Raw genomic sequence first — 16,063 nt, forward strand, 5'->3', positions numbered from 1 at the left:
TGTGCATCTGAAACAAAAGTAAATTGTCCAAAGTCTCTTTTCTGTCACTAAGTCTGACCTAGAAATTCACATGAAAAGTGAAAGTGCTGTCAGAGAGGTGGTTAGGCATTTTATTTTAAATAAAAATTGAGAAGAGTTCTTCTCAGCAGAAATCTTGTCACTGAGTTTTTGGAGGAAAATGAGAATTGTCCTTGCAGATTGCCAGGGTGCATCTGCTGCCACTGATTATTGCTCTCCATTTTGCTGCCACTCAGGGTCAACTGCAAATGTTTGAACCATGAATCAAAATTCCAGAGTTACAAGCAGCGATTTCTAGATCTAAGATTGAAAAGGCCATGCAGTCATTGTCTTTTTTTATTCTGCTTGTGGACATTTTATAAATCATGTATTCAATCTTTTTTCTGTAGCCAGGATAGACAAAAACAGATTTTAAAATAAGGAAAACTAGGTTTTTTGTGCAACACCTCAGGTTCATTTTTAAACCAAATGCATGTAAATTTCAAGAAAAATATTTACTCTGTTAGGGAATATTAAAATTAAAGGGCTTTTCCCCAGTTGAATTTAACAAAAAAACATTCAAAGGAATTAGAAATAAATGAAAAACTCCTATGAATTTCAATAAAACATGACAGAAAAAAGGGAAGAGTGAGTTCTTTTCATTTATTTAATAGCTATCAAAGTATTTGCTTGAAATATTAATTCAAATATTAATTTTCAATTTTATTTTTTTTTGCTTTGGAAATGTTTGGCTAATGTATCAAAGACTGAGATTGCTTCTTGAAACAATCATTTTCATATAAAAAAAAAGTACCTTAAAACATTCATTTAATAATGAAAACGTTTCAGTTAGAAAAAACTGTTCTCGATTGATCCTTTTTTTTCCTGTAATTTCTCTACACTTTTAAAATCATAAACTTTACTTCTACCCAAGATATTATTATATCTTAACCACTGAACTGAATGTTCACTGTTTTTCAATTTCTCCTATGGTTAACCTAAAGTGTAGGTAATACTGAGTTCTTCCATAAAGGATGTTATTGTAAACATTCCTCCAATGTTTCCTGCTCTGTTTTATTTGGAAATGCAAAATTACATGGTTTCTGGCAGCACTAATTCAGGATAACATTTAAAAATTAAAGCATAAATAATGAGGATTTCTTTCTGGTCCTCAAAGAAGTAGTTTTGGAGTTGGTTGGCAAGTTAAAGCTGCCATAGTTGGTGTTCTTGCAGTAAAATATAAACATTCGTGAATGCATAGTGCTAGAAGGTATTACTTCAAATAATAACTTGCTGCTGTTGAAGACAGCTGTGATTCAATTATATACTCAGTTATTCAAAACTGCTATTCACCATGATGTAATTGAAACAAAAATCTGAACCAGAACATTCATTAAATTATCACTTTGACTCATCTGATTCATTGATTAAAAAAACTCAATTCTTTCATAGAGTTCATTCTTCTAAGGACTTTAACAAATATGTAAGTTAATTAGCTTCAAGTATGATAAATGAAAAGTAATAATGTGTGTAGGAATTAATTATGAAATTTTGTGAATAATCACATCTTAAATAGCTAAGGAATTAATGGTCTTTAAGTACAACAGAGATTAGTAACTGCAAATGAACGATCTTTGTAAATTCTTAAAAGAGGACAATCATTTTCCTAAATCAAGATCCCTTTAAACTGATGAACACTTTAAATAATCTTTTTGGTTTTAAAAATTTATTTCTTAGAAATATTTGTGGTATTCTTTTTTCCCCTATGTTTGTCATGAAGTTGGAGTGATTGATATAATTTGTATTGAATTTTCTGCCTTTAAAATTCATTGTAAACCTTGACGGAGGTAGAATGAAAATGTCATTAAATTCCACTTAGATTTAAATTCTAACAATGGTTAATTTGTTTGGTTACTGTCAATCCTGCAAGATTTCCTTGAGGCAAGGAAATTAAAAAGAGTTTAATTTTTTTGTTGATAGGCAGGATTAAAAAAATAATTTGAGGACAGGGAAAGTGTGCTATTCTGGATCTTAGTGTCCTTAAAAACTATGAAATATTTTAGAATAGAGTTGAAGAAAATAAAACTGCAAGTCATAGTCATTTCTATATAGAGGATAATTTTAAAACAACAAAGCAATTTGGGGTTAATTTGTTTTTCTCCAAAAGAAAGAATTTTCTGAAACTGAAATGGCCCCTTGGTTCGCAAACCTGTCTTCAGCCCAGTAAATTAATGGCTTTCCTTTTACTCTCCCTAGGCAACCTTTACCATTTCAGAATATGTATGAAAATATATGTATCAATAAACACAACCCTATATATTTAATGTGAAAATGGCAGCTGGTTCTATTAAAGATGAAGCTTTTTTCCCCAAAAGAATCTAAAAAGATTCTGTTAAATGTTATACTCTTTAAAATGCATGACATGAACCAAACTGTAAAAATCCATAAAATCCTCATTTTCCATGGTGATTTCACTACTATCTCTTGTTTTTCTACACCTGGTCTAGGAAGGTGTTTTTTAAACACAGCTTTTGTCTTGGGTCTTTCAGAGGATGACGCAGAGAGCTACGCCTCCCTTCTGAACCTGTTTCCTTTTATTCAAAAGAAAATGTCAGGTTGTCCTGCTGGGATGTTGATTCCCAGCTATCAGACATATAGACAAGTGCCTGGGATTCACTATCCTGAGGATTAAGTGAAGTCATAATTAGGGTGTGTGTCTGCCATTGCTTCAGTTGTCCTGTGCACCTTTCAGCCTTCCCACTGGACTCATTCTGCTTTGGGTTTTGGTTTCTGGGTTTTTTTTCATTTTTTTTTTTTTTTTAAGGTATTTTTCTCAATCACTCTGAAAAGCAGCATTATTATCCCTACCCCTGAAATCTGTAAACCAAGTTGGGTTTCTTCATCTGTCAGGATGTAGGTCACATCTGGTTTATTGGACATAGCCAAATGTACTATTCCAGGCCAGCAGTGATGCAAAACACCACAGCCAGAGGACAAGTGGTGTCCTCATGGTCCTGCACACAGCATTCACACAAGGAAAACAGTCACAGCCCCATGACTTCATCATCCTTTCTGTCAGTCCCCCAGAGCAGCCAATGCCCTTCGAGACCTTCATCCAGCCTGCTACCACATCAGGTGGCAAAGCTCATATGGCCTGGAAGCAGCAGTATCGCTTTCAGGGAAGTGAGGTCAGCATGACTAAGTGCTATTTTAAAATTAAATAAGTCTGTTTCCCAGAGATTGCTTTTGACACCAAAACTCCCTACAGTTCTGTGCCACATTTAAGTAGGGATTATTTGCAAGGATGTGAGGCAAGGTCCTGTAGTACACAGTAACATTCACATTATTCTCTACATTGCAATTTAGTGTGGGCCACATGTCCTGTGCAGAGGTTTTCATAGCCCCCCATCAGGGCTCTGAAGGTACCAAAAGGCCATAACTGCAGGCTCATCTAGAGCTGTAGCCCCTCCAACCCTTGGCCTCAGGGGCTATCTCACCCCTCCCTGAGCTCTGTCATGAAGTGGTGGTCTCATCCCCACCTCCTGGGTGCTTCCTGGTCCTGGATCTCCCCTTGCTGTGGGTGGGGCTGTTGGTGGACCCCCTTGGTGAGAGCCCAGACGGTGGGAGGTCACCTTTGATTCACCCCCTCCTCACACACTGCTCCCTGGCACCTCCAATTGCTTGATTTTCCTAGTGTTAAACGAGAGACCAGACAAGGACATAACCTTGCTCAGTTTTAGCTAGCTTCCTGTTTAATTGCTCACCCAGATGTTTGAAAGCAGTCAAACCAGAGCCCCTGAGGACTGCCCGGAAAGCCTGTTATTATCTCTCTGCTGTTTACCAATTGTACTCTCTTGACGTTGGTGACAGCTGAAATTAGTTAGGCAGAAATGATGGAAAAGTATTCTTACAGACAACAAAAAAATGGTTTTAAGATAATACCTGAATACAACTCCAGAAAGAAGAGTCAGACATAGGCAGACCTGAAAAGTACACGCAAATGATCCTTTTTTATTGCACATGCTGTCCTTGTTTCACGTTTCAGATTTTTCCCCCAGAATTAAATGATAGTTTTGATGGGAATTTCAAAGGGATTTCTATCTGGAGTCTTACTACTTAAAATCTTTATGATATCAGGGGAGGCACTTTGTCTAACATTAAGTCCTTATCTAGAGATCACTGATAATTGTGAAAAAATTCAGATGATTTGACATCTTTTGGATCTCTCTTTGGTGCTCTACAGAGATGACAGTACAGATCAAAGAGTCTGGTTTATCACATGCTGTTGGTTCTTTCATTCTTTCTCCTTTTCCTGAACAAAGGACAGGTTAAAAAAAATACCCTCCTTCCCCCCACCCCCCAAAAAAGGGAAAGAAGAGAAAGAAGCAGCAATATTTATTCTCTACTTTTTTACTCTTTACACACATTTTATAGTTAGTTATTCATATTAGTAATTGCTCTGAATTTTGAATTTTATCTCACTCTTCCAAAAGATTTCATTCAGTCATTACAATAGTAATTTCACTACGGTTCAGTAAGAAAAAAATCTGGCAGTTCAAAGATCAAAACTCATTAGACTGGGTCAAATAATAGTAATTTCTGACCTAGAAAACCTTCATGCTCCATCTTTCCACTCACCAACGGAACTCTCCCAGAAGTAGGATATGAAATTAGAAATGCCCCTTTTCTTGACCTGCTCTTTAACAAAGGATGTTTGTTTGACATGTAATGGAGCTGTACAGCCCAGGAATGACCATTGGTTTTCTTTTTTAGAAGTAATTGTGTGACTAATCCAACAAAATGCTTCTGTTTTCCTCTGAATGTCTCTGTGTGGTCTGACTAGACCAGATATAAAAGCAGGTAAGTAAATGACCTTCTGATAGCTAAACAAAATTCAAAAGCAGTTTGAGAGACTCTAAAAATTACCTAATTATTGCAATGAGTGAGTGATTTTTAAAATTTTCATCCAAATCAGGAAGAAATAAGCACCGATCATGGCTAGGCTTCGCGAACGAAGATTTGGGAAGGGCTCTACCCACGTTTCTTGCAAGCGCGTTGGTGGCTAAAAAGGCCAATATGAGAAAGGCATGTCCGGTTGCAAAAGACACAGCAGAAAGACTCCTTAGGTGGTATATTCTGCGAGGCTCAATTCTTTCTGCATTGTCTTTTCTCCTCAAGGGTGATCCTGCGTGCCTTCTCAAAAGCATCAGCAGCGTTATAAATGGTCTGTCTCCAGGCTTCCCGATTGGAGGCCAGAGTAGACCAGTTATGGTGATCAATATGCCCGAGGCTGAGTTGTTGCTTCAGGGAGTCCTTGTATCTTTTCTTCGGGGCTCCTCTCTTGCGGCAGCCAGTGGCAAGTTCACCGTAAAGCAGGATCTTAGGGAGGCGGTGGTCCTTCATCCTGGAGACGTGCCCTGCCCAATGTAGCTGTGTTCTCAGTAGCATGGCCTCAATACTTGTGATTGCTGCCTGTTCAAGAACAGATGTATTGGTCACATAATCTGACCAGTGGATGTTTAGGATTGTACGGAGGCAGCGTTGATGGAAGTGTTCTAGGAGATGTAGGTGGTGGCGGTAGATGACCCATGATTCGGAGCCATATAAAAGAGTAGACAGCACTATGGCTCTGTAAACACTGATCTTGGTACTTTTCTTCAAGTGTTTATTTCGCCAGACTCTTTTATGAAGCTTACCAAAAGCACTATATGCCTTCGCTAACCTGTTATCTATCTCCCTGTCAATCTTACCATCCGAGGAGATGAGGTTGCCTAAGTAATTAAACTGTTGGACTGATTTGAGCTCTGATTGGCTGATGGTGATGTGGGGATGATGGGGAACTTCCTGAGGTGCAGGTTGATGGAGAACTTCAGTCTTCTTTAAGCTGACTTCCAGCCCAAAGAGCTCAGCAGCATCTGCAAAGCAGGATGTTAAACGCTGCAGAGCTGCTTCTGTGTGGGCAACAAGGGCGGCGTCATCAGCGTAAAGCAGCTCCCGGACAAGATGGTTTAAGGTCTTAGTGTGGGCCTTCAGTCGCCTTAGGTTGAATAGGCTTCCATCAGTACGATATCGAATGTAGATACCGTCCTGATCATCGAGGTCTGCCGTGGCCCTTTGGAGCATCATGCTGAAAAAGACTGTGAATAGGGTAGGAGCGAGAACGCAGCCTTGTTTCACACCATTCTTTATTAGAAAGGGCTCAGAAAGTGTGTTGCCATATCTGACTTGGCCGTGCTGATCCTCATGAAGTGAGATGATCATTTTAAGGAACTTGGGGGGACAACCTAAACGTTCCAAAATCTGCCAAAGACCTTTTCTGCTCACAGTATCGAAAGCCTTGGTGAGGTCGACAAAGGTTACATAGAGACCTCTGTTCTGTTCCCTACACTTTTCTTGCAGTTGTCTGAGAACAAATATCATGTCTGTGGTGCTCCTGTTGGCTCTGAAGCCACACTGACTTTCAGGTAGAATTCCTTCTGCTATAGCAGGTATTAGTCTGTTCAGGAGTATTCTTGCCAGGATTTTGCCAGCAATGGAGAGCAGAGTAATACCACGGTAATTTGAGCAGTCTGATTTAATACCTTTCTTCTTATACAAGGTGATGATGACTGCATCACGAAGGTCTGAAGGTAGTTCGCCTAGTTCCCAACAACGCACCACAAGCTCGTGAAATTTAGCATGGAGTGCAAGGCCCCCATGTTTCCAGACTTCAGGTGGAATTCTATCAACCCCAGCTGCCTTGCCGATTTTCACCTGCTGTATGGCCTTGAGGGTTTCTCCTAAAGTGGGGGCAGTATCCAATTCGTATTTCACTGGTTGTTGTGTGATGGACTGAATTGCTGAGTCTTGGACTACACGGTTGGTACTGAAAAGAGTCTGAAAGTGTTCAGACCATCGATTCAGAATGGAGGTTTTATCTGTCAGAAGCGTTTGACCATCTGCACTGAGTAGTGGGCTTTGGACTTGGTATGTAGGCCCGTATGCTGTTTTCAGGGCCTCATAGAATCCTTTGTGATCCCCTGTATCTGCACATAGTTGAGTTTTTGCAGCTAGATCGGTCCACCACTTGTTCTGGATGTCACGGAGTTTCTGTTGGAGCTTGCTGCATGCAAGACGAAAGGCTGTTTTTCTTGCGTGACAGGATGGCAGTGCAAGGTGTGCTTGGTGGGCAGTTCTCTTCTTCCTCAACAAGTCCTGGATTTCTTGATTGTTTTCATCAAACCAGTCCTTGTTCTTCTTGAGGGAGAAGCTGTGGAATACCTTTGGTACTTTTGAGTGTGTGAGTGATAAAAGCTGAAAAGCAGCTTTTTTTTTTCCAAAACACACACTCTAGCAGTCTGGTGCTGTTGTCTTATCTGGTCATGGTAACTTGCAGTGTACTACTACCCCATTTTAACAAACAGGACTGTTTAAGACCAGACAATACCTGTATACCAAACTTGTCACTTCTGTTCCTCATCTTAGTGTGCAATGGTGTGAAAACCTATAGGTGATCAAATGGATGAGGTTAACTCTTTATCTTAGGATAGAGAAAGAAGTGTATACTTCATCGTCTTCTCCAGCAACGAATAAAGATTAAAAGCCTACAAGAACAAAAAATGTCCTTTTCTCATTATCTAAGTTGTGTAACAAGAAGTAGAACATTACTGATCAAACAAAATCTCCAGAATATTGCTCTGTCACTCAGTGAGTCAATTTTGTTTGATTACACGTTTGTAATGTTTAAAAGACTTGTCTCTCCTCAGACAAAACACATTTTCTCTTTGGGAATCTGTAAAAGGTTGCAAACAGATCTAATAGGCTGAACTGGATAACCCCTGTTGTGAAGCATAGGTACACATGTAATGTTTAGTTGCTGTTGTAGTAAGTGATGTTTCTCTCTTGAAATCATCATTTTATGTGCAGTTACAGCCCTGAGGGACCATCCTGTACCTCTCTCCTCAGTGCATATGACGAAAGGTCTGATGCCTAAACACATGTGGAAACCCAACCGAAAGAACTTATATATTTAGAAGACTTTTCTCTCGAATTTCTTTTGTCTATGAGGTGTTCTATGAAGCAATTGTTAACAAGAAGAAAGCTGTAGTAATGGCAGTTATAGGTATAGGAGCAACTGTAAAACACAAGGGAGGCTCCAATTGAAGGTCAAACCGTGTTGCACATGCCAGAGGTTGTTCCCCAAATAGGAGGACAAAGAACTGACTGAGGAATTGGAGGCACTGAGGGTGAACAGAAGCAAAATTCACGTATTTTCTCCCTGCTTTCAGCATCACGGTTGCTCAACCAGTACAAGAGTAGTCATAAAATAGTTGGACTGAAGTTTGGAGTCATAAAACCATAATTTTTAAATTGCCTGTGTCGCTCTAATGAATTTCCATTATTCATCAAAACATATGGTTGTCCATGAAACAAGCTAGTACTCTGGCTAGATGGTACCCAGCTTTCAGAAGGATCAATAAGCATAGGATGCATTAAAGAAAAGCAAACCCAGAAAATAATAGCCTGCACTACCACTTTATTTTACTTTGAAGTAGCTGGAGGGGGGAAGAAGAGAAGGAAATAGAACTCAGTTGTCTCTAAGTGAATAGATGGTTATTAAAAGATTGTTTAGATTGTTTGATCTAAATGGCTACAACATTTTGGCATATTTATTTTCCAAGGTAGACAGGGAATTTCAGTCCTAAAGTCGTCACTGTACATTTCTGGAATTTATACAATGAAGGACAGATCAAAAGAGCAATTGAATTTGCATTAGGTGAATGATCAAGGGTTTGTTAGATTGTTCTTGCAAGGATAAAAAAAATTATAGTGAAAAACATGTTGGAGTAAAAGAAACAGTTGAAGAAAACCTAAATGAAGAATGAGATTCCTCAATGATATAAACTGTCATAATGTTAAAGAACTGATTTCAGTTAATGCCAGCTGTGATCTTAAACAAAAGAATTCAGAAGTAGCCGCTAATCTTCTAGTTAGTCAAGTTATTTTGCAAGTGGTGTAGATTACCTGATCACCATGAAAGCTTAGACTTTCTTATTAGTGTTTAATATATTATTTTGTTATAAAATGGGAGAAATGCTAAAGCTGTGTTCATATCAACTACAGCTAAAATGTGTCTCACACCACAATTTTTCTGTTACATTTTGATTATACCAGTGATGAATCTTGAGGTAAAAAAAAGTACTTAACACATTACCTGTTACGGACTGAAGCCATTTCTGGATGCAAAAGATGATACAAGCGCAAGGTGCCAATGAGTGATAGAAGATTATACACCAGCAGGGAAATGTCTGGAAATCTTTTGACTGCTACATTTCATAATTTATAAATCATGTAATATTAAAAGTTTAGACTTTCAGGATAACACTGATTTGTTACTGGATCCTCCTGAATAACTTTTTTAGCTTTTTTTTTCTTTTTCCCTATAGTTTTTCTAATTAAAGTAAATTTTTAGATTCTTTGTTGACAGCATTTTGCTGTCTCAGTTCTTTATCTTCTGTCAGGCATTTAATTAGGTCTAGCACAAATAATCCGTAGTAATTTCAATCCTGGAGCAGCTGGGAGCAGTACTTACAGTGCCCTGTCACCAAAATAGGCTCCAAATCCCTGCACTGCATTAGGTATTAGGCAGCAGCAGCAGCAGTAGCTTCCCTGTGAGTGTGAGAGGAGAAAGGACTCCACAGACCTCACTACACTCACTCTGAGGAAAGCAAGAGTTACAGTACTGCAAACTGTTCCCCATCTGCTTACCAGCAAGTCACTAGGGTGGCATAGTCCCTCTGCTTAATTTAATCACCTAACTGTGGGATGCCTCAACTTCAAGCTCTCTAAATTACCCTTCAGGGGCTTTTAAATTGCGTTCATGCGCCTTTCTCAAGGGCGTTTTGTGGAGATTAGACTCCTTATTCAGGTACCTAACTTGGATGACTAAAGTCAAGCAATGTGAATGCTGCCTTAAAATAACTAAAAGAATTAGCCTTGTAACCTTTAACTGGCACCAGCAAACTGTTAATCACAATTAAAATGGTTTCCTAAAAAATGTTTTGTCCAGTAGAAGATACTATAATTCCTGAAGTTAATTTCTCTGTAAGTTTGTGGTACGTTCCCAGTTTAAAACAATTAAGACATCAAACTTTTATCTGCCCAGGAAGTTCAATCATTAAAAAAAAAAAAATAGATCAAGACCACTGCACATCTTGGTTTCACTTAGAAAAAAGAAATCTCCATTATTAAGAGTTCTGCAAAAATGAAATAAAAGAAATCTAGTCCCTTCAACAAATTTATAAACCGTTAAAAGGGTTACTGCAAACCTTCATTAGATTATCTGTTTTGGAAACCAAAAAATAGATCACCCATTGCTAACACCATCTTCCTATTGCACACCACTTATTAGAACAACGAAAGACAAACCTTTCTCAGGAATTACATACCTCTGAGTCAAGCAAGAGAGTCAGTTTTCATTTCAAACTGGTGAGGTACAGCAGAGACAGAAAAAACCTGAGTTTCGGAAACAGTGATTTCTGTAAACCAGATAAACATGTAACACGTTGGTCACAGCTTGAGTGTTAATATCTTTCATTTAAAAAAAATCTAGAACATTATTATTCAGTCCTCAGATTTTCAGTAAGACAGAAATATTTCCTACGTCTTGGTTGGAAACTCATTTTCTGCACTGGTTCAGTAGTACTACAACTCTAAACCTGCTGTAAATCCTGCCACAGGAGAGTGGTTCTTCACACTTGTTTTTATTTCAGCTTATCTTTCTTCTCTCTTCCTGATGACTTCCGTGTGTGCCTGATATGGGAAACATTTCTAAGCAGTCTGGCAACGAAAAATAACAGATTGTGTTCTGTGGAACACCTGAGCATATTTTTTTAAGGCTGACTTGTTCTGTTTCTCCTTAACCTATTTCTATAGGTGTGAAAACTCAGGATATTTTTAGTCAGTTATTAGTTGTCATTGAAAGAGGTCAACTATATCACTGTGCTGAGAAATTTGAAACTGCTGATAGAAATGTTAATACAAGCCTCCCCATCACCATTTGTCATCTTGTTCTTTGTGATGAGAAACTATTTTATGCACTGGATGATAAAAGCTTGCTGATCTTATTTCTAAAAACATATTTTACATATATTCTTTAGCAACGGTAACAAAAAGAGTTAATTGTTGAGAAAAGCTGGATGAGAAAGATGTTTGCAGGGATTTTTTATTGCCTGAACATCTACCACTCACAATTATAAAACAGAGCTGTGGCTCATCCTGTCACCATCTCCTTGACACATCACATCCTTGTCAACATCCATTCCCTTACGCAGGTATCCTGAATCAGGAAGGGAAAAATACTGTGTTCTGAAGCCTGAGGGAAGAACATCAAGTCACTACCTGTGGTATATCCACAGGTAGTCTGCACATGGGCTATAGGAAAGAAGAGCTTACAAACTTAGATAAACTTAACTTTTTGTACCTCTAAATGAAGGTTGTATGTCATGTGACACATTAAAGCAAGATATTTCTCTCAACAAGGAAAGGCATCACCCTGTATGCCTTTAACTAAAGTGCTCTGAATGACAATGGTATCACAGGAGAGATATTATGAGAGTGCAACCAAGGGAAGGCTGTGGAGCTAAACTATTGAGTGCTCCAGAGGTGAAGAGAAGGTCCTTCAGCTCTGGAACACTCTGTTACCACAGGAAAAAATATAAACCAACACAAATAGGCTCTGGATATTTTTTTAATTATATTGAATTTTTAAGAAACCCTTTTTTTTAGCCTCTCCCAGCATTGAGCATATTGATTTGACTACACTTACATTAAAGAAAAGCACTCTTCATGTCATAGTGTGGGTGAATGTTTTCCCCTGTGTCTCAATCATTCAGCTTTTATGACTCCCTCACAAGTCTTTTCTTTTTCTGTTTGATCTGTCTTCAGCTGGATGGGAGTTGAAAAACACAGGGACAGCTCTGGGCTCAAATCCTTGGGGATCAAAATATGTGCAAAAGCATTTCTATAGCTGTCATTTTCACAAGACATTTATCAGATCTGTGTCTAAAATCATGTAACAAGAAATAGCCCTCTGTCCTCTAAGTAAGGAGCAATAGTGGTACTGACAGAAAAACGTACTATTCAGAATCTGGTTAATTGATGAAAATAATCCCAGCTTTCTTAAAGATGGACAAATGGAAAGCACTGTCTTTTGCATCAGTACAATTCTTTATTTATTCCTTTCAGAGGAGGATTCCAGGCTCATTGGTTTTTTAGTTTACATTTGATCTCTCACTGACTGTGAAAGAGTCTGACCATATTCCCTTCCTATTCACTGGCTGCTTTCCAAACTAGAGCATATTACCTTCTCTGCTAGTATTCAGCATCTGTATCCTTGGAATTATACATAGGATGAAAAATATGGCTACAGAGGGAAGTAAAATTATGATTTTATTCTACTTTGGAGAAAACTTCACCTTTATGGTATGATTATATTCCATAGACATCCTGTTTCGGTGACAGTAAGCTAATGAAACACATTCAGTATTGTTAATGCCTAACTAATATACCTGTGGTCAATTCACAGTGTTTATAATTTGTACCCTGTGCTCTTACTACATCCTGCCACAAACTACTGCTACTTTTGTTAATGGGCTCCTTGCTTCTCTCAACACCCTGCCTTTAATAACCAAACCTCATTAATTCTATTTCAGTGGAAGGATTTTTGTTGTTGTGAAACTGGTTTGCATGAAAACAGAATAATCCATGCTGTTTCCACATGGAGACTGTATCCTGAATAATAATATACTACAGAGACTCAGATTACTTTTTGTGCATTGTTATGACCGCTCAGTGTAGCCCTTATATACAAAATTTACTCCCTGTTCTGTTCCATACAGGCTATTCTGGCCTGTTATATCTTAAATGCTAAGTCTTCTGTCTACTCTGAAATCTTTCTTCCTTTGCTCTCTGTCTGCTTGTCTGTCAGTTCTTTCTTCAGCTATAAGTTTTTTAGAACAGAAACCATCCCTCTGAAGCAGTTTAGGAGGCTTTTCCCTAGTAGTTTTAAAGGCTATTCCCTAGTAGGCAAATATAATTAGCAATGTTACAATTTCTGTTTTGCCAGGCTTACCAATTTTATTTTTTTTGTATGCTTGTTAAGTACTTTAATAATGGTGCGATTTAGAAGTTCTTTTCAAATGCAAATTTTTGGAAAATAGAGCTTTTTTTATTTGTTATTTATTATTTATTTCCCAGCAGTCTTGAACTGACATGTGATGCTCTCTGTGATACAATAAATCAGTTTGTTCAAAGTCAGGGATGCTTTGGGGAAACTTCAAGGAGAAGAAAAAATACTATACTGGCATAAAAATTCTAAGGCAAATGAGCAACAGTCCCACCTCAAAGTCATGCGTATACTAACTGGCCCATCTGTAGTCACTGTATTGGTAATAGAGCCACTGAATCTGTGAAACATCAGCTCAAAAAGTTTTGAAAGTCTGCCTCTCACTAAATTTTTAAAAGAACAAATATCAAGGTGTGGAGGCAATAGATGCAAAAGCACTGTTGAGGGAGATGTTAACACTGTCCAAATACCAGCTGCCAGATAACCAGAAATGAGAAATAACATCTGATAACTGCTCTCATGATGATCAGCTTCAGAAGTCTAAAAATCAGACTCTAATTTTAAAATGTAGAATTTCTGCTGACACATGGAGAAAGGAAGCTTGGAACAGAAAAAAAAATTGATGAAAGATGACCTTTGATGTTGTAGTTATACTCAAAAAATATATAACCTGATCACTGATTAAAAAAGAAGAATAGAGAAAAGAGAAACAATCAACCTGTAAGTAAACTTCAGATCTCAAATCAACTGCATAGGAGGAGACTTTTCACCAAAAAAATAAGCAAAACAAAAATTAATTAAAAAATTGCAGTAGTTGAAAAAATATAATCTGGATTAACAGGGTGAAAAAAGTGTGAATGTTAATTGTCATTATTAACACTGGATGGTCATTAGACTTCTCAGACTCCTCATTGCAATGACTCCACAGATAAGGATAGGCTTTATCCCAAAGAAATATTCCTCATAACCAGGCAAAGAGACATCCAAATGGCAGTGGATGGTAGAAGGACCCTAGGGAAGCTTGCTTTTTTACTCTAAGATTCTCCTGTAGCTCTGACATAATTTAAATCCCAGACTATCCCTTCTTCTGTCCCACTCTTGAAGACTCTCAGATTGGAACCATCTTTTCCATATATGAATATGGAAATAAAATTTTGGCAAAGCACTTTACAGAACCCTTTCATAAAAGTTACACACTCAAGTTTTCCTATAAGCAGGTAACCTCAAAACACACACCAGTGGGATTTTTCAATTGACAACACAAGCTTTTGCTTTTTCACTGAGTAAGAGAAAGACTAGTGGTCTTTTCACACCTTATTTTATGCTGGTCATGCTAACCTGAGCTCTTTCACAGTTTGTACATTTCCTGGAGACTGAAAACAAAATGAGTTGTAGAATGAGTATATTCTTAGTCCCTGAACACTTTTTCAATTGATTATAAAGCAAAAGCTGTTGTTATCAAGCTACTCTGCTGGAAAACTAACAAGCAAAAGCTTTGTTTGCTAGATGCAGGTTTTACTGCTCTGGGTTTTTTTATGAACACAACATTTCACCGTGAGCATGGGAGGTATCAAACACAACATCCATGGGCATTTTTAGGAACAACTGTTACCAATTTTTAATAATATACACTTATTACATGACAGTCTGTTCAAAGTAAATTTTTTGGGGGATCATTTCTCTTGGGAAAATCATAGTTTAAGTAAAATTGTGGAAAGTGGTTGCTGTGACATTACCTGATCTGCTTTTTTCAGAGCAGTTTACTGAGCAGCAGTCAAGAAAATGCAGACATTGCATGGGTTAAAATCTTACAGAGGAAAAATTAAAAAGAATAATACTGAAAGACAAGATGTTTAAAACCATCCTCCTGCCATGAACTGTACAACATCCACCTGTGCTCTTATATGCTTACCTAGTCTGATAGTTCTCTGGTGATAAAGGCCAGTCTGATCCTATGCATCACTGTCTTAACTTATTCCTGATGTCTAAATTCCTTCCAATTTCTCTTTCTATTTTGAAAGAGTCTGAATATGAAGGCTCATCTTCGTTCAGTGTGTTTCTTAGTGTTGTTGAGTTTATGAAGTAGTTTGAACTGGTTTTGCCTTTGATATCTGGACACTGGGATTGCTTCACAGTGCTGGACAAAGAGTAGTCAGCTGCCTGCAGCAGTTTTTGAGTAGCACTTAGGTCTGTCAGGAACAGGGAGGCAGAGGAGAGCTCAGGAAGAAAGTTTTAGATACTCATACTGATGGACATGTGGATCTCATTGAAGACTCATTCACGCTCCCATTTCCACACTCCATATCCATGCAAGGTGTTCGCTGATTGTACAGATGGTGGTAAAGCCATTATTGCATGATTCCCAGCTACCCTCTCCTTCTTCTTTCCATTTTGGTGGAAAGTATTTTCTAAAATTACTTCTGGGAAGTTTAGATGGTTTTTCAGTTGAGAAAAGTTGAACAATCTACTGGATTCTGTATTTTCTGAATGACAGTTTAGGCTGAAGAATCATTTATCTGGGCTGCATTCTCCATAGACCTTCCCTTTCTGCAGATGTGTGACCATTTCAAAGTACAATGCCTGCAGTGGAAGATTCCTTCTGTCAAACTTGCACATGGATATGTAGGCTGTCCATTTCCTCTGGGAACTGTGATGTCAGTCCTAGTAATAAAAAACTACATCAGGCGCGTGGCCCTGGTCAGAGCACCAGATCCACCAACCTGCTGCACCTGTGACAACCTCTCTCACAAGAGCAGAAGAAAGCCTTGGTAGATGTTACCACAAGTCCTTTTATAAAGCAGACTGTCATTGCTTTAGGATGATCAGGATCATTTTTTATAAGTTCTTTTAAGGTAATGTGAGGCCTAAGGTCTAAAAAACCAACGTATTTTAGGCATTCAAAACAGTGGAGAAAGCATGTCATAATTCTAGGAAAGGCTGTGAAATCTGGATTTTGGTGCT

Source organism: Neopelma chrysocephalum, unplaced genomic scaffold, assembly GCF_003984885.1.
Source record: "Neopelma chrysocephalum unplaced genomic scaffold, ASM398488v2 Primary Assembly neopelma1_59, whole genome shotgun sequence".
Taxonomy (NCBI): Eukaryota; Metazoa; Chordata; class Aves; order Passeriformes; family Pipridae; genus Neopelma; species Neopelma chrysocephalum.